At 37.9% G+C, this 22500-nt stretch overlaps 15 non-coding genes and 1 pseudogene across 15 annotated transcripts; all 16 read right to left on the reverse strand.

The window, feature by feature from the left end:
* Positions 1 to 2087: 2087 nt before the first annotated feature.
* On the reverse strand, positions 2088 to 2206 carry LOC132150886 (5S ribosomal RNA). The gene has a single exon (XR_009436062.1). It is a non-coding gene; the product is annotated as a 5S ribosomal RNA (ribosomal RNA).
* A 1040-nt stretch (positions 2207 to 3246) lies between these two features.
* Positions 3247 to 3365, reverse strand: LOC132150136 (5S ribosomal RNA). Its single transcript, XR_009435380.1, has one exon. It is a non-coding gene; the product is annotated as a 5S ribosomal RNA (ribosomal RNA).
* Positions 3366 to 4267: 902 nt separating this feature from the next.
* Positions 4268 to 4386, reverse strand: LOC132149994 (5S ribosomal RNA). The gene has a single exon (XR_009435246.1). It is a non-coding gene; the product is annotated as a 5S ribosomal RNA (ribosomal RNA).
* Positions 4387 to 5726: 1340 nt separating this feature from the next.
* On the reverse strand, positions 5727 to 5845 carry LOC132149892 (5S ribosomal RNA). Its single transcript, XR_009435151.1, has one exon. It is a non-coding gene; the product is annotated as a 5S ribosomal RNA (ribosomal RNA).
* A 2538-nt stretch (positions 5846 to 8383) lies between these two features.
* LOC132150940 (5S ribosomal RNA) lies at positions 8384 to 8502 on the reverse strand. The gene has a single exon (XR_009436112.1). It is a non-coding gene; the product is annotated as a 5S ribosomal RNA (ribosomal RNA).
* A 459-nt stretch (positions 8503 to 8961) lies between these two features.
* Positions 8962 to 9080, reverse strand: LOC132150899 (5S ribosomal RNA). The gene has a single exon (XR_009436074.1). It is a non-coding gene; the product is annotated as a 5S ribosomal RNA (ribosomal RNA).
* A 1172-nt stretch (positions 9081 to 10252) lies between these two features.
* On the reverse strand, positions 10253 to 10371 carry LOC132150137 (5S ribosomal RNA). Its single transcript, XR_009435381.1, has one exon. It is a non-coding gene; the product is annotated as a 5S ribosomal RNA (ribosomal RNA).
* A 602-nt stretch (positions 10372 to 10973) lies between these two features.
* On the reverse strand, positions 10974 to 11092 carry LOC132149969 (5S ribosomal RNA). Its single transcript, XR_009435222.1, has one exon. It is a non-coding gene; the product is annotated as a 5S ribosomal RNA (ribosomal RNA).
* A 1038-nt stretch (positions 11093 to 12130) lies between these two features.
* LOC132149900 (5S ribosomal RNA) lies at positions 12131 to 12249 on the reverse strand. The gene has a single exon (XR_009435157.1). It is a non-coding gene; the product is annotated as a 5S ribosomal RNA (ribosomal RNA).
* Positions 12250 to 14266: 2017 nt separating this feature from the next.
* On the reverse strand, positions 14267 to 14385 carry LOC132149970 (5S ribosomal RNA). Its single transcript, XR_009435223.1, has one exon. It is a non-coding gene; the product is annotated as a 5S ribosomal RNA (ribosomal RNA).
* Positions 14386 to 14841: 456 nt separating this feature from the next.
* LOC132150911 (5S ribosomal RNA) lies at positions 14842 to 14960 on the reverse strand. The gene has a single exon (XR_009436085.1). It is a non-coding gene; the product is annotated as a 5S ribosomal RNA (ribosomal RNA).
* Positions 14961 to 15995: 1035 nt separating this feature from the next.
* LOC132151034 (5S ribosomal RNA) lies at positions 15996 to 16114 on the reverse strand. Its single transcript, XR_009436200.1, has one exon. It is a non-coding gene; the product is annotated as a 5S ribosomal RNA (ribosomal RNA).
* A 1873-nt stretch (positions 16115 to 17987) lies between these two features.
* LOC132149971 (5S ribosomal RNA) lies at positions 17988 to 18106 on the reverse strand. Its single transcript, XR_009435224.1, has one exon. It is a non-coding gene; the product is annotated as a 5S ribosomal RNA (ribosomal RNA).
* Positions 18107 to 18732: 626 nt separating this feature from the next.
* LOC132150729 (5S ribosomal RNA) lies at positions 18733 to 18880 on the reverse strand (annotated as a pseudogene).
* Positions 18881 to 20003: 1123 nt separating this feature from the next.
* On the reverse strand, positions 20004 to 20122 carry LOC132151189 (5S ribosomal RNA). Its single transcript, XR_009436346.1, has one exon. It is a non-coding gene; the product is annotated as a 5S ribosomal RNA (ribosomal RNA).
* A 465-nt stretch (positions 20123 to 20587) lies between these two features.
* LOC132149972 (5S ribosomal RNA) lies at positions 20588 to 20706 on the reverse strand. The gene has a single exon (XR_009435225.1). It is a non-coding gene; the product is annotated as a 5S ribosomal RNA (ribosomal RNA).
* Between the last annotated feature and the right edge of the window lie 1794 nt (positions 20707 to 22500).

The raw sequence follows: 22500 nt of genomic DNA on the forward strand, positions 1-22500 counted from the left end.
CTCTTTTTTTTTTTACAAGATTATTGGACAATAAGTGAAAATTTCCAAAAGCACTAACCAGGCCTATTAGATAATTACTGAAAAAACCCAAAAGTACTAACCTGGCCCAAACCTGCTTACATTCTGAGATCGGGCATTGACTCTTTTTTGTTTTTTTAAAACATTATTAGACAATTAGTGAATTTTTCCAAAAGTACTAACCAGGCCTATTAGATATTTACTGAAAAAATCCAAAAGTACTAACCTGGCCCAAACCTGCTAACATTCTGAGGTCGGGCATTGACTCTTTGTTTTTTTTTTTTTGCAAGATTATTGGACAATTAGTGAAATATTCCTAAAGTACTAACCAGGCCTATTAGATAATTACTGAAAAAAATCCAAAAGTACTAACCTGGCCCAAACCTGCTTACATTCTGAGATCGGGCATTGACTCTTTTTTTTTTTACAAGATTATTGGACAATAAGTGAAAATTTCCAAAAGCACTAACCAGGCCTATTAGATAATTACTGAAAAAACCCAAAAGTACTAACCTGGCCCAAACCTGCTTACATTCTGAGATCGGGCATTGACTCTTTTTTGTTTTTTTAAAACATTATTAGACAATTAGTGAATTTTTCCAAAAGTACTAACCAGGCCTATTAGATATTTACTGAAAAAATCCAAAAGTACTAACCTGGCCCAAACCTGCTAACATTCTGAGGTCGGGCATTGACTCTTTGTTTTTTTTTTTTTGCAAGATTATTGGACAATTAGTGAAATATTCCTAAAGTACTAACCAGGCCTATTAGATAATTATTGAAAAAATCCAAAAGTACTAACCTGGCCCAAACCTGCTTACATTCTGAGATCGGGCATTGACTCTTTTTTTTTTTTTTTTTTTGCAAGATTATTGGACAATTAGTGAACATTTCCAAAAGCACTAACCAGGCCTATTAGATAATTACTGAAAAAATCAAAAAGTACTAACCTGGCCCAAACCTGCTTACAATCTGAGATCGGTCATTGACTTTTTTTTTTTTTTTTTTTTTTGCAAGATTATTGGACAATTAGTGAAAATTTCCAAAAGTACTAACCAGGCCTATTAGATAATTACTGAAAAAATCCAAAAGTACTAACCTGGCCCAAACCTGCTTAGATTTGGAGATCAGTTGAGATCGGACATAGCCAGGATGGTATGGCCATAAGCGAAGGAGGCTGCAAAGAGAGGGCTATTTAAAGATCAGCCACTATAATCGCCAGTGCATTATATAAGTAGGGAAGGAAACCCAAAAGCTTACAGCACCTGGTATTCCCAAAAGTACTAACCAGGCCTATTAGATAATTACTGAAAAAATCCAAAAGTGCTAACCTGGCCCAAACCTGCTTACATTCTGAGATCGGGCATTGACTCTTTTTTGTTTTTTTACAAGATTATTGGACAATTAGTGAATTTTTCCAAAAGTACTAACCAGGCCTATTAGATATTTACTGAAAAAATCCAAAAGTACTAACCTGGCCCAAACCTGCTAACATTCTGAGGTCGAGCATTGACTCTTTTTTTTTTTTTTTTGCAAGATTATTGGACAATTAGTGAAAATTTCCAAAAGTACTAACCAGGCCTATTAGATAATTACTGAAAAAATCCAAAAGTACTAACCTGGCCCAAACCTGCTTACATTCTGAGATCGGGCATTGACTCTTTTTTTTTTTTTTTTTGCAAGAGTATTGGACAATAAGTGAAAATTTCTAAAAGTACTAACCAGGCCTATTAGATAATAACTGAAAAAATCCAAAAGTACTAACCTGGCCCAAACCTGCTTACATTCTGAGATCGGGCATTGACTCTTTTTTTTTTTTTTTTTTTTTGCAAGATTATTGGACAATTAGTGAAAATTTCCAAAAGTACTAACCAGGCATATTAGATAATTACTGAAAAAATCCAAAAGGACTAACCTGGCCCAAACCTGCTCAGATTTGGAGATCAGTTGAGATCGGGCATAGCCAGGATGGTATGGCCATAAACGAAGGAGGCTGCAAAGAGAGGGCTATTTAAAGATCAGCCACTATAATCGCCAGTGCTTTATATAAGTAGGGAAGGAAACCCAAAAGCTTACAGCACCTGGTATTCCCAGGCGGTCTCCCATCCAAGTACTAACCAGGCCCAAACCTGCTTAGCTTCCGAGATCAGACGAGATCGGGCATAGCCAGGTTGGTATGGCCGTAAGCGAAGGAGGCTGCAAAGAGAGGGCTATTTAAAGATCAGCCACTATAATCGCCAGTGCATTATATAAGTAGGGAAGGAAACCCAAAAGCTTGCAGCACCTGGTATTCCCAAAAGTACTAACCAGGCCTATTAGATAATTACTGAAAAAATCCAAAAGTTCTAACCTGGCCCAAACCTGCTAACATTCTGAGGTCGGGCATTGACTCTTTTTTTTTTTTTTGCAAGATTATTAGGCAATTAGTGAAAATTTCCAAAAGTACTAACCAGGCCTATTAGATAATTACTGAAAAAAATCCAAAAGTACTAACCTGGCCCAAACCTGCTTACATTCTGAGATCGGGCATTGACTCTTTTTTTTTTTACAAGATTATTGGACAATAAGTGAAAATTTCCAAAAGCACTAACCAGGCCTATTAGATAATTACTGAAAAAACCCAAAAGTACTAACCTGGCCCAAACCTGCTTACATTCTGAGATCGGGCATTGACTCTTTTTTTTTTTTTTTTGCAAGATTATTGGACAATTAGTGAAAATTTCCTAAAGTACTAACCAGGCCTATTAGATAATTATTGAAAAAATCAAAAAGTACTAACCTGGCCCAAACCTGCTTACATTCTGAGATCGGGCATTGACTCTTTTTTTTTTTTTTTTTTTGCAAGATTATTGGACAATTAGTGAAAATTTCCTAAAGTACTAACCAGGCCTATTAGATAATTATTGAAAAAATCCAAAAGTACTAACCTGGCCCATACCTGCTTACATTCTGAGATCGGGCATTGACTCTTTTTTTTTTTTTTTTTTTGCAAGATTATTGGACAATTAGTGAAAATTTCCTAAAGTACTAACCAGGCCTATTAGATAATTAATGAAAAATCCAAAAGTACTAACCTGGCCCAAACCTGCTTAGATTTGGAGATCAGTTGAGATCGGGCATAGCCAGGATGGTACGGCCATAAGCGAAGGAGGCTGCAAAGAGAGGGCTATTTAAAGATCAGCCACTATAATCGCCAGTGCTTTATATAAGTAGGGAAGGAAACCCAAAAGCTTACAGCACCTGGTATTCCCAGGCGGTCTCCCATCCAAGTACTAACCAGGCCCAAACCTGCTTAGCTTCCGAGATCAGACAAGATCGGGCATAGCCAGGTTGGTATGGCCATAAGCGAAGGAGGCTGCAAAGAGAGGGCTATTTAAAGATCAGCCACTATAATAGCCAGTGCATTATATAAGTAGGGAAGGAAACCCAAAAGCTTACAGCACCTGGTATTCCCAAAAGTACTAACCAGGCCTATTAGATAATTACTGAAAAAATCCAAAAGTACTAACCTGGCCCAAACCTGCTTACATTCTGAGATCGGGCATTGACTCTTTTTTGTTTTTTTACAAGATTATTAGACAATTAGTGAATTTTTCCAAAAGTACTAACCAGGCCTATTAGATATTTACTGAAAAAATCCAAAAGTACTAACCTGGCCCAAACCTGCTAACATTCTGAGGTCGGGCATTGACTCTTTTTTTTTTTTTTTTGCAAGATTACTGGACAATTAGTGAAAATTTCCAAAAGTACTAACCAGGCCTATTAGATAATTACTGAAAAAATCCAAAAGTAATAACCTGGCCCAAACCTGCTTACATTCTGAGATCGGGCATTGACTCTTTTTTTTTTTTTTGCTAGATTATTGGACAATAAGTGAAAATTTCTAAAAGTACTAACCAGGCCTATTAGATAATTACTGAAAAAGTCCAAAAGTACTAACCTGGCCCAAACCTACTTACATTCTGAGATCGGGCATTGACTCTATTTTTTTTTATTTTTTATTTTTTTTGCAAGATTATTGGACAATTAGTGAAAATTTCCTAAAGTACTAACCAGGCCTATTAGATAATTACTGATAAATCCAAAAGTACTAACCTGGCCCAAACCTGCTTAGATTTGGAGATCAGTTGAGATCGGGCATAGCCAGGATGGTATGGCCATAAGCGAAGGAGGCTGCAAAGAGAGGGCTATTTAAAGATCAGCCACTATAATCGCCAGTGCTTTATGTAAGTAGGGAAGGAAACCCAAAAGCTTACAGCACCTGGTATTCCCAGGCGGTCTCCCATCCAAGTACTAACCAGGGCCAAACCTGCTTAGCTTCCGAGATCAGACGAGATCGGGCATAGCCAGGTTGGTATGGCCGTAAGCGAAGGAGGCTGCAAAGAGAGGGCTATTTAAAGATCAGCCACTATAATCGCCAGTGCATTATATAAGTAGGGAAGGAAACCCAAAAGCTTGCAGCACCTGGTATTCCCAAAAGTACTAACCAGGCCTATTAGATAATTACTGAAAAAATCCAAAAGTACTAACCTGGCCCAAACCTGCTTACATTCTGAGATCGGGCATTGACTCTTTTTTGTTTTTTTACAAGATTATTAGACAATTAGTGAATTTTTCCAAAAGTACTAACCAGGCCTATTAGATATTTACTGGAAAAATCCAAAAGTACTAACCTGGCCCAAACCTGCTAACATTCTGAGGTCGGGCATTGACTCTTTTTTTTTTTTTTGCAAGATTATTAGACAATTAGTGAAAATTTCCAAAAGTACTAACCAGGCCTATTAGATAATTACTGAAAAAAATCCAAAAGTACTAACCTGGCCCAAACCTGCTTACATTCTGAGATCGGGCATTGACTCTTTTTTTTTTTTTGCAAGATTATTGGACAATAAGTGAAAATTTCCAAAAGCACTAAACAGGCCTATTAGATAATTACTGAAAAAATCCAAAAGTACTAACCTGGCCCAAACCTGCTAACATTCTGAGGTCGGGCATTGACTCTTTTTTTTTTTTTGCAAGATTATTAGACAATTAGTGAAAATTTCCAAAAGTACTAACCAGGCCTATTAGATAATTACTGAAAAAAATCCAAAAGTACTAACCTGGCCCAAACCTGCTTACATTCTGAGATCGGGCATTGACTCTTTTTTTTTTTTTTGCAAGATTATTGGACAATAAGTGAAAATTTCTAAAAGTACTAACCAGGCCTATTAGATAATTACTGAAAAAATCCAAAAGTACTAACCTGGCCCAAACCTGCTTACATTCTGAGATCGGCATTGACTCTTTTTTTTTTTTTTTTTTTGCAAGATTATTAGACAATTAGTGAAAATTTCCTAAAGTACTAACCAGGCCTATTAGATAATTATTGAAAAAATCCAAAAGTACTAACCTGGCCCAAACCTGCTTACATTCTGAGATCGGGCATTGACTCCTTTTTTTTTTTTTTTTTTTTTTTTTTTTTTTTTGCAAGATTATTGGACAATTAGTGAAAATTTCCTAAAGTACTAACCAGGCCTATTAGATAATTACTGAAAAATCCAAAAGTACTAACCTGGCCCAAACCTGCTTAGATTTGGAGATCAGTTGAGATCGGGCATAGCCAGGATGGTATGGCCATAAGCGAAGGAGGCTGCAAAGAGAGGGCTATTTAAAGATCAGCCACTATAATCGCCAGTGCTTTATATAAGTAGGGAAGGAAACCCAAAAGCTTACAGCACCTGGTATTCCCAGGCGGTCTCCTATCCAAGTACTAACCAGGCCCAAACCTGCTTAGCTTCCGAGATCAGACGAGATCGGGCATAGCCAGGTTGGTATGGCCGTAAGCGAAGGATGCTGCAAAGAGAGGGCAATTTAAAGATCAGCCACTATAATCGCCAGTGCATTATATAAGTAGGGAAGGAAACCCAAAAGCTTGCAGCACCTGGTATTCCCAAAAGTACTAACCAGGCCTATTAGATAATTACTGAAAAAATCCAAAAGTACTAACCTGGCCCAAACCTGCTTACATTCTGAGATCGAGCATTGACTCTTTTTTGTTTTTTTTTACAAGATTATTAGACAATTAGTGAATTTTTCCAAAAGTACTAACCAGGCCTATTAGATATTTACTGAAAAAATCCAAAAGTACTAACCTGGCCCAAACCTGCTTACATTCTGAGATCGGCATTGACTCTTTTTTGTTTTTTTACAAGATTATTAGACAAATAGTGAATTTTTCCAAAAGTACTAACGAGGCCTATTAGATAATTACTGAAAAAATCCAAAAGTACTAACCTGGCCCAAACCTGCTAACATTCTGAGGTCGGGCATTGACTCTTTTTTTTTTTTTTTGCAAGATTATTAGACAATTAATGAAAATTTCCAAAAGTACTAACTAGGCCTATTACATAATTACTGAAAAAAATCCAAAAGTACTAACCTGGCCAAAACCTGCTTACATTCTGAGATTGGGAATTGACTCTTTTTTTTTTTTTGCAAGATTATTGGACAATAAGTGAAAATTTCCAAAAGCACTAATCAGGCCTATTAGATAATTACTGAAAAAATCCAAAAATACTAACCTGGCCCAAACCTGCTTACATTCTGAGATCGGGCATTGACTCTTTTTTGTTTTTTTACAAGATTATTAGACAATTAGTGAATTTTCCCAAAAGTACTAACCAGGCCTATTAGATATTTACTAAAAAAATCCAAAAGTACTAACCTGGCCCAAACCTGCTTACATTCTGAGATCGGGCATTGACTCTTTTTTTTTTTTTGCAAGATTATTGGACAATAAGTGAAAATTTCTAAAAGTACTAACCAGGCCTATTAGATAAATACTGAAAAAATCCAAAAGTACTAACCTGGCCCAAACCTGCTTACATTCTGAGATCGGGCATTGACTCTTTTTTTTTTGCAAGATTATTGGACAATTAGTGAAAATTTCCTAAAGTACTAACCAGGCCTATTAGATAATTACTGAAAAATCCAAAAGTACTAACCTGGCCCAAACCTGCTTAGATTTGGAGATCAGTTGAGATCGGGCATAGCCAGGATGGTATGGCCATAAGCGAAGGAGGCTGCAAAGAGAGGGCTATTTAAAGATCAGCCACTATAATAGCCAGTGCATTATATAAGTAGGGAAGGAAACCCAAAAGCTTACAGCACCTGGTGTTCCCAAAAGTACTAACCAGGCCTATTAGATAATTACTGAAAAAATCCAAAAGTACTAATCTGGCCCAAACCTGCTTACATTCTGAGATCGGGCATTGACTCTTTTTTGTTTTTTTACAAGATTATTAGACAATTAGTTAATTTTTCCAAAAGTACTAACCAGGCCTATTAGATAATTACTGAAAAATCCAAAAGTACTAACCTGGCCCAAACCTGCTAACATTCTGAGGTCGGGCATTGACTCTTTTTTTTTTTTTGCAAGATTATTAGACAATTAATGAAAATTTCCAAAAGTACTAACCAGGCCTATTAGATAATTACTGAAAAAAAAATCCAAAAGTACTAACCTGGCCAAAACCTGCTTACATTCTGAGATTGGGCATTGACTCTTTTTTTTGCAAGATTATTGGACAATAAGTGAAAATTTCCAAAAGCACTAACCAGGCCTATTAGATAATTACTGAAAAAATCCAAAAGTACTAACCTGGCCCAAACCTGCTTACATTCTGAGATCGGGCATTGACTCTTTTTTGTTTTTTTACAAGATTATTAGACAATTAGTGAATTTTTCCAAAAGTACTAACCAGGCCTATTAGATATTTACTGAAAAAATCCAAAAGTACTAACCTGGCCCAAACCTGCTAACATTCTGAGGTCGGGCATTGACTCTTTTTTTTTTTTTTTTTGCAAGATTATTGGACAATTAGTGAAAATTTCCAAAAGTACTAACCAGGCCTATTAGATAATTACTGAAAAAATCCAAAAGTACTAACCTGGCCCAAACCTGCTTACATTCTGAGATCGGGCATTGACTCTTTTTTTTTTTTTGCAAGATTATTGGACAATAAGTGAAAATTTCTAAAAGTACTAACCAGGCCTATTAGATAATTACTGAAAAAATCCAAAAGTACTAACCTGGCCCAAACCTGCTTACATTCTGAGATCGGGCATTGACTCTTTTTTTTTTGCAAGATTATTGGACAATTAGTGAAAATTTCCTAAAGTACTAACCAGGCCTATTAGATAATTACTGAAAAATCCAAAAGTACTAACCTGGCCCAAACCTGCTTAGATTTGGAGATCAGTTGAGATCGGGCATAGCCAGGATGGTATGGCCATAAGCGAAGGAGGCTGCAAAGAGAAGGCTATTTAAAGATCAGCCACTATAATCGCCAGTGCTTTATATAAGTAGGGAAGGAAACCCAAAAGCTTACAGCACCTGGTATTCCCAGGCGGTCTCCCATCCAAGTACTAACCAGGCCCAAACCTGCTTAGCTTCCGAGATCAGACGAGATCGGGCATAGCCAGGTTGGTATGGCCATAAGCGAAGGAGGCTGCAAAGAGAGGGCTATTTAAAGATCAGCCACTATAATCGCCAGTGCATTATATAAGTAGGGAAGGAAACCCAAAAGCTTGCAGCACCTGGTATTCCCAAAAGTACTAACCAGGCCTATTAGATAATTACTGAAAAAATCCAAAAGTACTAACCTGGCCCAAACCTGCTTACATTCTGAGATCGAGCATTGACTCTTTTTTGTTTTTTTTACAAGATTATTAGACAATTAGTGAATTTTTCCAAAAGTACTAACCAGGCCTATTAGATAATTACTGAAAAATCCAAAAGTACTAACCTGGCCCAAACCTGCTTAGATTTGGAGATCAGTTGAGATCGGGCATAGCCAGGATGGTATGGCCATAAGCGAAGGAGGCTGCAAAGAGAGGGCTATTTAAAGATCAGCCACTATAATCGCCAGTGCTTTATATAAGTAGGGAAGGAAACCCAAAAGCTTACAGCACCTGGTATTCCCAGGCGGTCTCCCATCCAAGTACTAACCAGGCCCAAACCTGCTTAGCTTCCGAGATCAGACGAGATCGGGCATAGCCAGGTTGGTATGGCCGTAAGCGAAGGATGCTGCAAAGAGAGGGCTATTTAAAGATCAGCCACTATAATCGCCAGTGCATTATATAAGTAGGGAAGGAAACCCAAAAGCTTGCAGCACCTGGTATTCCCAAAAGTACTAACCAGGCCTATTAGATAATTACTGAAAAAATCCAAAAGTACTAACCTGGCCCAAACCTGCTTACATTCTGAGATCGGGCATTGACTCTTTTTTGTTTTTTTACAAGATTATTAGACAATTAGTGAATTTTTCCAAAAGTACTAACCAGGCCTATTAGATATTTACTGAAAAAATCCAAAAGTACTAACCTGGCCCAAACCTGCTAACATTCTGAGGTCGGGCATTGACTCTTTTTTTTTTTTTTTGCAAGATTATTAGACAATTAATGAAAATTTCCAAAAGTACTAACCAGGCCTATTAGATAATTACTGAAAAAAAAATCCAAAAGTACTAACCTGGCCAAAACCTGCTTACATTCTGAGATTGGGCATTGACTCTTTTTTTTTTTTTTGCAAGATTATTGGACAATAAGTGAAAATTTCCAAAAGCACTAACCAGGCCTATTAGATAATTACTGAAAAAATCCAAAAGTACTAACCTGGCCCAAACCTGCTTACATTCTGAGATCGGGCATTGACTCTTTTTTGTTTTTTTACAAGATTATTAGACAATTAGTGAATTTTTCCAAAAGTACTAACCAGGCCTATTAGATAATTACTGAAAAAATCCAAAAGTACTAACCTGGCCCAAACCTGCTTACATTCTGAGATCGGGCATTGACTCTTTTTTTTTTTTTGCAAGATTATTGGACAATAAGTGAAAATTTCTAAAAGTACTAACCAGGCCTATTAGATAATTACTGAAAAAATCCAAAAGTACTAACCTGGCCCAAACCTGCTTACATTCTGAGATCGGGCATTGACTCTTTTTTTTTTGCAAGATTATTGGACAATTAGTGAAAATTTCCTAAAGTACTAACCAGGCCTATTAGATAATTACTGAAAAATCCAAAAGTACTAACCTGGCCCAAACCTGCTTAGATTTGGAGATCAGTTGAGATCGGGCATAGCCAGGATGGTATGGCCATAAGCGAAGGAGGCTGCAAAGAGAAGGCTATTTAAAGATCAGCCACTATAATCGCCAGTGCTTTATATAAGTAGGGAAGGAAACCCAAAAGCTTACAGCACCTGGTATTCCCAGGCGGTCTCCCATCCAAGTACTAACCAGGCCCAAACCTGCTTAGCTTCCGAGATCAGACAAGATCGGGCATAGCCAGGTTGGTATGGCCATAAGCGAAGGAGGCTGCAAAGAGAGGGCTATTTAAAGATCAGCCACTATAGTAGCCAGTGCATTATATAAGTAGGGAAGGAAACCCAAAAGCTTACAGCACCTGGTATTCCCAAAATTACTAACCAGGCCTATTAGATAATTACTGAAAAAATCCAAAAGTACTAACCTGGCCCAAACCTGCTTACATTCTGAGATCGGGCATTGACTCTTTTTTGTTTTTTAACAAGATTATTAGACAATTAGTTAATTTTTCCAAAAGTACTAACCAGGCCTATTAGATATTTACTGAAAAAATCCAAAAGTACTAACCTGGCCCAAACCTGCTTACATTCTGAGATCGGGCATTGACTCTTTTTTTTTTTTTTTGCAAGATTATTGGACAATTAGTGAAAATTTCCTAAAGTACTAACCAGGCCTATTAGATAATTACTGAAAAATCCAAAAGTACTAACCTGGCCCAAACCTGCTTAGATTTGGAGATCAGTTGAGATCGGGCATAGCCAGGATGGTATGGCCATAAGCGAAGGAGGCTGCAAAGAGAGGGCTATTTAAAGATCAGCCACTATAATCGCCAGTGCTTTATATAAGTAGGGAAGGAAACCCAAAAGCTTACAGCACCTGGTATTCCCAGGCGGTCTCCCATCCAAGTACTAACCAGGCCCAAACCTGTTTAGCTTCCGAGATCAGACGAGATCGGGCATAGCCAGGTTGGTATGGCCGTAAGTGAAGGAGGCTGCAAAGAGAGGGCTATTTAAAGATCAGCCACTATAATCGCCAGTGCATTATATAAGTAGGGAAGGAAACCCAAAAGCTTGCAGCACCTGGTATTCCCAAAAGTACTAACCAGGCCTATTAGATAATTACTGAAAAAATCCAAAAGTACTAACCTGGCCCAAACCTGCTTACATTCTGAGATCGGGCATTGACTCTTTTTTGTTTTTTTACAAGATTATTAGACAATTAGTGAATTTTTCCAAAAGTACTAACCAGGCCTATTAGATATTTACTGAAAAAATCCAAAAGTACTAACCTGGCCCAAACCTGCTTACATTCTGAGGTCGGGCATTGACTCTTTTTTTTTTTTTTGCAAGATTATTAGACAATTAGTGAAAATTTCCAAAAGTACTAACCAGGCCTATTAGATAATTACTGAAAAAAATCCAAAAGTACTAACCTGGCCCAAACCTGCTTACATTCTGAGATCGGGCATTGACTCTTTTTTTTTTTTTTGCAAGATTATTGGACAATAAGTGAAAATTTCCAAAAGCACTAACCAGGCCTATTAAATAATTACTGAAAAATCCAAAAGTACTAACCTGGCCCAAACCTGCTTACATTCTGAGATCGGGCATTGACTTTTTTTTTTTTTTTTTTTTGCAAGATTATTGGACAATTAGTGAAAATTTCCTAAAGTACTAACCAGGCCTATTAGATAATTATTGAAAAGTTCCAAAAGTACTAACCTGGCCCAAACCTGCTTACATTCTGAGATCGGGCATTGACTCTTTTTTTTTTTTTTTTTTGCAAGATTATTGGACAATTAGTGAAAATTTCCTAAAGTACTAACCAGGCCTATTAGATAATTACTGAAAAATCCAAAAGTACTAACCTGGCCCAAACCTGCTTAGATTTGGAGATCAGTTGAGATCGGGCATAGCCAGGATGGTATGGCCATAAGCGAAGGAGGCTGCAAAGAGAGGGCTATTTAAAGATCAGCCACTATAATCGCCAGTGCTTTATATAAGTAGGGAAGGAAACCCAAAAGCTCACAGCACCTGGTATTCCCAGGCGGTCTCCCATCCAAGTACTAACCAAGCCCAAACCTGCTTAGCTTCCGAGATCAGACGAGATCGGGCATAGCCAGGTTGGTATGGCCGTAAGCGAAGGAAGCTGCAAAGAGAGGGCTATTTAAAGATCAGCCACTATAATCGCCAGTGCATTATATAAGTAGGGAAGGAAACCCAAAAGCTTGCAGCACCTGGTATTCCCAAAAGTACTAACCAGGCCTATTAGATAATTACTGAAAAAAATCCAAAAGTACTAACCTGGCCCAAACCTGCTTACATTCTGTGATCGGGCATTGACTCTTTTTTTTTTTTTCGCAAGATTATTGGACAATAAGTGAAAATTTCCAAAAGTACTAACCAGGCCTATTAGACAATTACTGAAAAAATCCAAAAGTACTAACCTGGCCCAAACCTGCTTAGATTTGGAGATCAGTTGAGATCGGGCATAGCCAGGATGGTATGGCCATAAGCGAAGGAGGCTGCAAAGAGAGGGCTATTTAAAGATCAGCCACTATAATCGCCAGTGCATTATATAAGCAGGGAAGGACACCCAAAAGCTTACAGCACCTGGTATTCCCAAAAGTACTAACCAGGCCTATTAGATAATTACTGAAAAAAATCCAAAAGTACTAACCTGGCCCAAACCTGCTTACATTCTGAGATCGGGCATTGACTCTTTTTTTTTTTTTTGCAAGATTATTGGACAATTAGTGAAAATTTCCAAAAGTACTAACCAGGCCTATTAGATAATTACTGAAAAAAATCCAAAAGTACTAACCTGGCCCAAACCTGCTTACATTCTGTGATCGGGCATTGACTCTTTTTTTTTTTTTTGCAAGATTATTGGACAATAAGTGAAAATTTCCAAAAGTACTAACCAGGCCTATTAGATAATTACTGAAAAAATCCAAAAGTACTAACCTGGCCCAAACCTGCTTAGATTTGGAGATCAGTTGAGATCGGGCATAGCCAGGATGGTATGGCCATAAGCGAAGGAGGCTGCAAAGAGAGGGCTATTTAAAGATCAGCCACTATAATCGCCAGTGCATTATATAAGTAGGGAAGGACACCCAAAAGCTTACAGCACCTGGTATTCCCAAAAGTACTAACCAGGCCTATTAGATAATTACTGAAAAAAATCCAAAAGTACTAACCTGGCCCAAACCTGCTTACATTCTGTGATCGGGCATTGACTCTTTTTTTTTTTTTGCAAGATTATTGGACAATAAGTGAAAATTTCCAAAAGTACTAACCAGGCCTATTAGATAATTACTGAAAAAATCCAAAAGTACTAACCTGGCCCAAACCTGCTTAGATTTGGAGATCAGTTGAGATCGGGCATAGCCAGGATGGTATGGCCATAAGCGAAGGAGGCTGCAAAGAGAGGGCTATTTAAAGATCAGCCACTATAATCGCCAGTGCATTATATAAGTAGGGAAGGACACCCAAAAGCTTACAGCACCTGGTATTCCCAAAAGTACTAACCAGGCCTATTAGATAATTACTGAAAAAAATCCAAAAGTACTAACCTGGCCCAAACCTGCTTACATTCTGAGATCGGGGATTGACTCTTTTTTTTTTTTTTGCAAGATTATTGGACAATTAGTGAAAATTTCCAAAAGTACTAACCAGGCCTATTAGATAATTACTGAAAAAATCCAAAAGTACTAACCTGGCCCAAACCTGCTTACATTCTGAGATCGGGCATTGACTCTTTTTTTTTTTTTTGCAAGATTATTGGACAATTAGTGAAAATTTCCTAAAGTACTAACCAGGCCTATTAGATAATTATTGAGAAAATCCAAAAGTACTAACCTGGCCCAAACCTGCTTACATTCTGAGATCGGGCATTGACTCTTTTTTTTTTTTTTTGCAAGATTATTGGACAATTAGTGAAAATTTCCTAAAGTACTAACCAGGCCTATTAGATAATTACTGAAAAATCCAAAAGTACTAACCTGGCCCAAACCTGCTTAGATTTGGAGATCAGTTGAGATCGGGCATAGCCAGGATGGTACGGCCATAAGCGAAGGAGGCTGCAAAGAGAGGGCTATTTAAAGATCAGCCACTATAATCGCCAGTGCTTTATATAAGTAGGGAAGGAAACCCAAAAGCTTACAGCACCTGGTATTCCCAGGCGGTCTCCCATCCAAGTACTAACCAGGCCCAAACCTGTTTAGCTTCCGAGATCAGACGAGATCGGGCATAGCCAGGTTGGTATGGCCGTAAGTGAAGGAGGCTGCAAAGAGAGGGCTATTTAAAGATCAGCCACTATAATCGCCAGTGCATTATATAAGTAGGGAAGGAAACCCAAAAGCTTGCAGCACCTGGTATTCCCAAAAGTACTAACCAGGCCTATTAGATAATTACTGAAAAAACCCAAAAGTACTAACCTGGCCCAAACCTGCTTACATTCTGAGATCGGGCATTGACTCTTTTTTTTTTTTTTTTTTTTTGCAAGATTATTGGACAATTAGTGAAAATTTCCAAAAGTACTAACCAGGCCTATTAGATAATTACTGAAAAAATCCAAAAGTACTAACCTGGCCCAAACCTGCTTACATTCTGAGATCGGGCATAGCCAGGTTGGTATGGCCATAAGCGAAGGAGACTGCAAAGAGAGGGCTATTTAAAGATCAGCCACTATAATCGCCAGTGCTTTATGTAAGTAGGGAAGGAAACCCAAAAGCTTACAGCACCTGGTATTCCCAGGCGGTCTCCCATCCAAGTACTAACCAGGCCCAAACCTGCTTAGCTTCCGAGATCAGACGAGATCGGGCATAGCCAGGTTGGTATGGCCGTAAGCGAAGGAGGCTGCAAAGAGAGGGCTATTTAAAGATCAGCCACTATAATCGCCAGTGCATTATATAAGTAGGGAAGGAAACCCAAAAGCTTGCAGCACCTGGTATTCCCAAAAGTACTAACCAGGCCTATTAGATAATTACTGAGAAAATCCAAAAGTACTAACCTGGCCCAAACCTGCTTACATTCTGAGATCGGGCATTGACTCTTTTTTGTTTTTTTACAAGATTATTAGACAATTAGTGAATTTTTCCAAAAGTACTAACCAGGCCTATTAGATATTTACTGAAAAAATCCAAAAGTACTAACCTGGCCCAAACCTGCTAACATTCTGAGGTCGGGCATTGACTCTTTTTTTTTTTTTGCAAGATTATTAGACAATTAGTGAAAATTTCCAAAAGTACTAACCAGGCCTATTAGATAATTACTGAAAAAAATCCAAAAGTATTAACCTGGCCCAAACCTGCTTACATTCTGAGATCGGGCATTGACTCTTTTTTTTTTTTTGCAAGATTATTGGACAATAAGTGAAAATTTCCAAAAGCACTAACCAGGCCTATTAGATAATTACTGAAAAATCCAAAAGTACTAACCTGGCCCAAACCTGCTTACATTCTGAGATCGGGCATTGACTTTTTTTTTTTTTTTTTTTGCAAGATTATTGGACAATTAGTGAAAATTTCCTAAAGTACTAACCAGGCCTATTAGATAATTATTGAAAAGTTCCAAAAGTACTAACCTGGCCCAAACCTGCTTACATTCTGAGATCGGGCATTGACTCTTTTTTTTTTTTTTTTTTGCAAGATTATTGGACAATTAGTGAAAATTTCCTAAAGTACTAACCAGGCCTATTAGATAATTACTGAAAAATCCAAAAGTACTAACCTGGCCCAAACCTGCTTAGATTTGGAGATCAGTTGAGATCGGGCATAGCCAGGATGGTATGGCCATAAGCGAAGGAGGCTGCAAAGAGAGGGCTATTTAAAGATCAGCCACTATAATCGCCAGTGCTTTATATAAGTAGGGAAGGAAACCCAAAAGCTCACAGCACCTGGTATTCCCAGGCGGTCTCCCATCCAAGTACTAACCAGGCCCAAACCTGCTTAGCTTCCGAGATCAGACGAGATCGGGCATAGCCAGGTTGGTATGGCCGTAAGCGAAGGAGGCTGCAAAGAGAGGGCTATTTAAAGATCAGCCACTATAATCGCCAGTGCATTATATAAGTAGGGAAGGAAACCCAAAAGCTTGCAGCACCTGGTATTCCCAAAAGTACTAACCAGGCCTATTAGATAATTACTGAAAAAAATCCAAAAGTACTAACCTGGCCCAAACCTGCTTACATTCTGTGATCGGGCATTGACTCTTTTTTTTTTTTTGCAAGATTATTGGACAATAAGTGAAAATTTCCAAAAGTACTAACCAGGCCTATTAGATAATTACTGAAAAAATCCAAAAGTACTAACCTGGCCCAAACCTGCTTAGATTTGGAGATCAGTTGAGATCGGGCATAGCCAGGATGGTATGGCCATAAGCGAAGGAGGCTGCAAAGAGAGGGCTATTTAAAGATCAGCCACTATAATCGCCAGTGCATTATATAAGTAGGGAAGGACACCCAAAAGCTTACAGCACCTGGTATTCCCAAAAGTACTAACCAGGCCTATTAGATAATTACTGAAAAAAATCCAAAAGTACTAACCTGGCCCAAACCTGCTTACATTCTGAGATCGGGCATTGACTCTTTTTTTTTTTTTTGCAAGATTATTGGACAATTAGTGAAAATTTCCAAAAGTACTAACCAGGCCTATTAGATAATTACTGAAAAAAATCCAAAAGTACTAACCTGGCCCAAACCTGCTTACATTCTGTGATCGGGCATTGACTCTTTTTTTTTTTTTTTGCAAGATTATTGGACAATAAGTGAAAATTTCTAAAAGTACTAACCAGGCCTATTAGATAATTACTGAAAAAATCCAAAAGTACTAACCTGGCCCAAACCTGCTTAGATTTGGAGATCAGTTGAGATCGGGCATAGCCAGGATGGTATGGCCATAAGCGAAGGAGGCTGCAAAGAGAGGGCTATTTAAAGATCAGCCACTATAATCGCCAGTGTATTATATAAGTAGGGAAGGACACCCAAAAGCTTACAGCACCTGGTATTCCCAAAAGTACTAACCAGGCCTATTAGATAATTACTGAAAAAAATCCAAAAGTACTAACCTGGCCCAAACCTGCTTACATTCTGAGATCGGGCATTGACTCTTTTTTTTTTTTGCAAGATTATTGGACAATTAGTGAAAATTTCCAAAAGTACTAACCAGGCCTATTAGATAATTACTGAAAAAAATCCAAAAGTACTAACCTGGCCCAAACCTGCTTACATTCTGTGATCGGGCATTGACTCTTTTTTTTTTTTTGCAAGATTATTGGACAATAAGTGAAAATTTCCAAAAGTACTAACCAGGCCTATTAGATAATTACTGAAAAAATCCAAAAGTACTAACCTGGCCCAAACCTGCTTAGATTTGGAGATCAGTTGAGATCGGGCATAGCCAGGATGGTATGGCCATAAGCGAAGGAGGCTGCAAAGAGAGGGCTATTTAAAGATCAGCCACTATAATCGCCAGTGCATTATATAAGTAGGGAAGGACACCCAAAAGCTTACAGCACCTGGTATTCCCAAAAGTACTAACCAGGCCTATTAGATAATTACTGAAAAAAATCCAAAAGTACTAACCTGGCCCAAACCTGCTTACATTCTGAGATCGGGCATTGACTCTTTTTTTTTTTTTTGCAAGATTATTGGACAATTAGTGAAAATTTCCAAAAGTACTAACCAGGCCTATTAGATAATTACTGAAAAAATCCAAAAGTAATAACCTGGCCCAAACCTGCTTAGATTTGGAGATCAGTTGAGATCGGGCATAGCCAGGATGGTACGGCCATAAGCGAAGGAGGCTGCAAAGAGAGGGCTATTTAAAGATCAGCCACTATAATCGCCAGTGCTTTATATAAGTAGGGAAGGAAACCCAAAAGCTTACAGCACCTGGTATTCCCAGGCGGTCTCCCATCCAAGTACTAACCAGGCCCAAACCTGTTTAGCTTCCGAGATCAGACGAGATCGGGCATAGCCAGGTTGGTATGGCCGTAAGTGAAGGAGGCTGCAAAGAGAGGGCTATTTAAAGATCAGCCACTATAATCGCCAGTGCATTATATAAGTAGGGAAGGAAACCCAAAAGCTTGCAGCACCTGGTATTCCCAAAAGTACTAACCAGGCCTATTAGATAATTACTGAAAAAACCCAAAAGTACTAACCTGGCCCAAACCTGCTTACATTCTGAGATCGGGCATTGACTCTTTTTTTTTTTTTTTTTTTTTGCAAGATTATTGGACAATTAGTGAAAATTTCCAAAAGTACTAACCAGGCCTATTAGATAATTACTGAAAAAATCCAAAAGTACTAACCTGGCCCAAACCTGCTTACATTCTGAGATCGGGCATTGACTTTTTTTTTTTTTTTTTTTTTTTTTTTTTTTTTTTTTTTTTTTGCAAGATTATTGAACAATTAGTGAAAATTTCCTAAAGTACTACCCAGGCCTATTAGATAATTATTGAAAAAATCCAAAAGTACTAACCTGGCCCAAACCTGATTACATTCTGAGATCGGGCATAGCCAGGTTGGTATGGCCATAAGCGAAGGAGACTGCAAAGAGAGGGCTATTTAAAGATCAGCCACTATAATCGCCAGTGCTTTATGTAAGTAGGGAAGGAAACCCAAAAGCTTGCAGCACCTGGTATTCCCAAAAGTACTAACCAGGCCTATTAGATAATTACTGAGAAAATCCAAAAGTACTAACCAGGCCCAAACCTGCTTAGCTTCCGAGATCAGACGAGATCGGGCAAAGCCAGGTTGGTATGGCCGTAAGCGAAGGAGGCTGCAAAGAGAGGGCTATTTAAAGATCAGCCACTATAATCGCCAGTGCATTATATAAGTAGGGAAGGAAACCCAAAAGCTTGCAGCACCTGGTATTCCCAAAAGTACTAACCAGGCCTATTAGATAATTACTGAGAAAATCCAAAAGTACTAACCTGGCCCAAACCTGCTTACATTCTGAGATCGGGCATTGACTCTTTTTTGTTTTTTTACAAGATTATTAGACAATTAGTGAATTTTTCCAAAAGTACTAACCAGGCCTATTAGATATTTACTGAAAAAATCCAAAAGTACTAACCTGGCCCAAACCTGCTTAGATTTGGAGATCAGTTGAGATCGGGCATAGCCAGGATGGTATGGCCATAAGCGAAGGAGGCTGCAAAGAGAGGGCTATTTAAAGATCAGCCACTATAATTGCCAGTGCATTATATAAGTAGGGAAGGAAACCCAAAAGCTTACAGCACCTGGTATTCCCAAAAGTACTAACCAGGCCTATTAGATAATTACTGAAAAAAATCCAAAAGTACTAACCTGGCCCAAACCTGCTTACATTCTGAGATCGGGCATTGACTCTTTTTTTTTTTTTTGCAAGATTATTAGACAATTAGTGAATTTTTCCAAAAGCACTAACCAGGCCTATTAGATATTTACTGAAAAAATCCAAAAGTACTAACCTGGCCCAAACCTGCTTACATTCTGAGATCGGGCATTGACTTTTTTTTTTTTTTTTTTTGCAAGATTATTGGACAATTAGTGAAAATTTCCTAAAGTACTAACCAGGCCTATTAGATAATTATTGAAAAAATCCAAAAGTACTAACCTGGCCCAAACCTGCTTACATTCTGAGATCGGGCATTGACTCTTTTTTTTTTTTTTGCAAGATTATTGGACAATTAGTGAAAATTTCCTAAAGTACTAACCAGGCCTATTAGATAATTACTGAAAAATCCAAAAGTACTAACCTGGCCCAAACCTGCTTAGATTTGGAGATCAGTTGAGATCGGGCATAGCCAGGATGGTATGGCCATAAGCGAAGGAGGCTGCAAAGAGAGGGTTATTTAAAGATCAGCCACTATAATCGCCAGTGCTTTATATAAGTAGGGAAGGAAACCCAAAAGCTTACAGCACCTGGTATTCCCAGGCGGTCTCCCATCCAAGTACTAACCAGGCCCAAACCTGCTTAGCTTCCAAGATCAGACGAGATCGGGCATAGCCAGGTTGGTATGGCCGTAAGCGAAGGAGGCTGCAAAGAGAGGGCTATTTAAAGATCAGCCACTATAATCGCCAATGCATTATATAAGTAGGGAAGGAAACCCAAAAGCTTGCAGCACCTGGTATTCCCAAAAGTACTAACCAGGCCTATTAGATAATTACTGAAAAAATCCAAAAGTACTAACCTGGCCCAAACCTGCTTATATTCTGAGATCGGGCATTGACTCTTTTTTTTTTTTTTTTTTTTGCAAGATTATTGGACAATTAGTGAAAATTTCCAAAAGTACTAACCAGGCCTATTAGATAATTACTGAAAAAATCCAAAAGTACTAACCTGGCCCAAACCTGCTTAGATTTGGAGATCAGTTGAGATCGGGCATAGCCAGGATGGTATGGCCATAAGCGAAGGAGGCTGCAAAGAGAGGGCTATTTAAAGATCAGCCACTATAATCGCCAGTGCTTTATATAAGTAGGGAAGGAAACCCAAAAGCTTACAGCACCTGGTATTCCCAGGCGGTCTCCCATCCAAGTACTAACCAGGCCCAAACCTGTTTAGCTTCCGAGATCAGACGAGATCGGGCATAGCCAGGTTGGTATGGCCGTAAGTGAAGGAGGCTGCAAAGAGAGGGCTATTTAACCCTATCAAGTCGATTAACGCGGATACGCGTTTTGAGTCATTTTCTCCTGATTACCCCGAAAAGAACTTAAATTACACTTTCAGTTTTAATCGTACAGATAAGAGCAATACATCAATCGAATCTGTAAAGGGTCTACTTTTTTTTGGATACAGACATAATAACAACAAAACTTTGTGCACTTATAAAATAAAGATAAAAAACAAGGTGCGCTGTCTGCAGCCTTTGTCTGCGCTGATCTTCTTTTACAAACACGTCATTTAAATGAACTGTAACTCCGTGAATACTCAACGAAAATACATGAGAGAGATATCTATAGAAAGCTTGACATGTCTATTTTTAAACTAAACAAGTGCCGCCGAAAACAGATATTCTGTGATAAAGTAATCCATATGAAAACAACGCGATGTCTGTTTTTCATGTCTCCCTTCATTATATCTAATGTGACCACGCCCCCGCGCCGAACGCGCTATTCAGATTGAAACTGAAGCGCGTGGCTTGAATACGCCCATAACAGAAGAAAAAGCAGCGAGACTGTTCAAGGTTTTTTTTATTTTAGTGTTTGCTTCGCGATGAGAGGAATAACACATAATTGACCCCAAAAAGATGTGATGTGGTTGAGGATTTGAGAAATGGATTTCCTCAGAAAAAAAGAATGAAGCACTTTATTCAGCAGAGATCATAAACATGAGTAAGTCTCTTTTTATTTATTTATATACTTGTACTAGTTTTCACATAACGTGTAAACGTTTTACTAGTTAGACTTTTTCCAAATTATAATTCCTGACTAAATGTATAATCAAGTGAAACATTATGAAGTTTCAATAACAATATACAACACTATACCCTTCGAAAGCTTGATGTAAATAATATAAATGTAACAAATAGATAACTGTAACAAATGTAAAAACAATGCTTTTCTTTCCATTTATTCCCCCTAAAAACCCAGAAAAATATTCTCAGCTCTTTTCAACATTAATAATAATGATGATAATAATAACAACAAACGTTTTTTTTTTTTGTAGAAAATAAGATTGTTAAAAGGATTTCTGAAGGATTGTGTAACTGGAGTAAGCATGCCAAACAATTTGTTTGAAAGTCAGCTTTGATTGTTTCTAATAAACTGTTTAACTGCTCCCCCAAGTGGATATTAAATTATGTTGTGGGATAATTAAATATATATTCTTAATAAACTACAAACATAAAATTATATAGATTTATTTTGTTCTCACATTCTCTCTTGTAACTCCTCACTCACAGTGGCACAGATGACTGAATGGCTCATTATGCAGCTCATTATGCGGCCCTTTGTCTTCTCAGGTGAAAATCACAATGATATTCATGGTAGTTGACGCCTACTCGCATATGACTTTTACCAACAAAAAGTGTCTTAGAAAATTTAAATCAATATATTGTTTTCTGTGAGTGAGTAAACAAGATGATTTTCACATCATTTAGAAAGAAAAATTCTAGGCTACAAGCTCCAGTTCTCAAAAATCCCGGGAACCATTGTTCTTTATGTGTTTTTTTGCCTTATTCAAGCGTTTTAACATTTTTAGTTTTTCACTAACCACGCATAATATTTTTTTTCTCAAAAACACAATCATGTACATACATGCATTTCACATATTATTACAGCCCAGTTTGTGCTGATTACAGTGAGATTAGTCTTTAACCATTTAGATATTTATAAGAAACTGAAAAAAGCACAAATGTCAAGGCATGACAAAACTTCTCCAGGCCCCAAAAATACCCTTAGACTCCAG

The sequence above is a fragment of the Carassius carassius genome, chromosome 9 (assembly GCF_963082965.1).
Source record: "Carassius carassius chromosome 9, fCarCar2.1, whole genome shotgun sequence".
Taxonomy (NCBI): domain Eukaryota; kingdom Metazoa; phylum Chordata; class Actinopteri; order Cypriniformes; family Cyprinidae; genus Carassius; species Carassius carassius.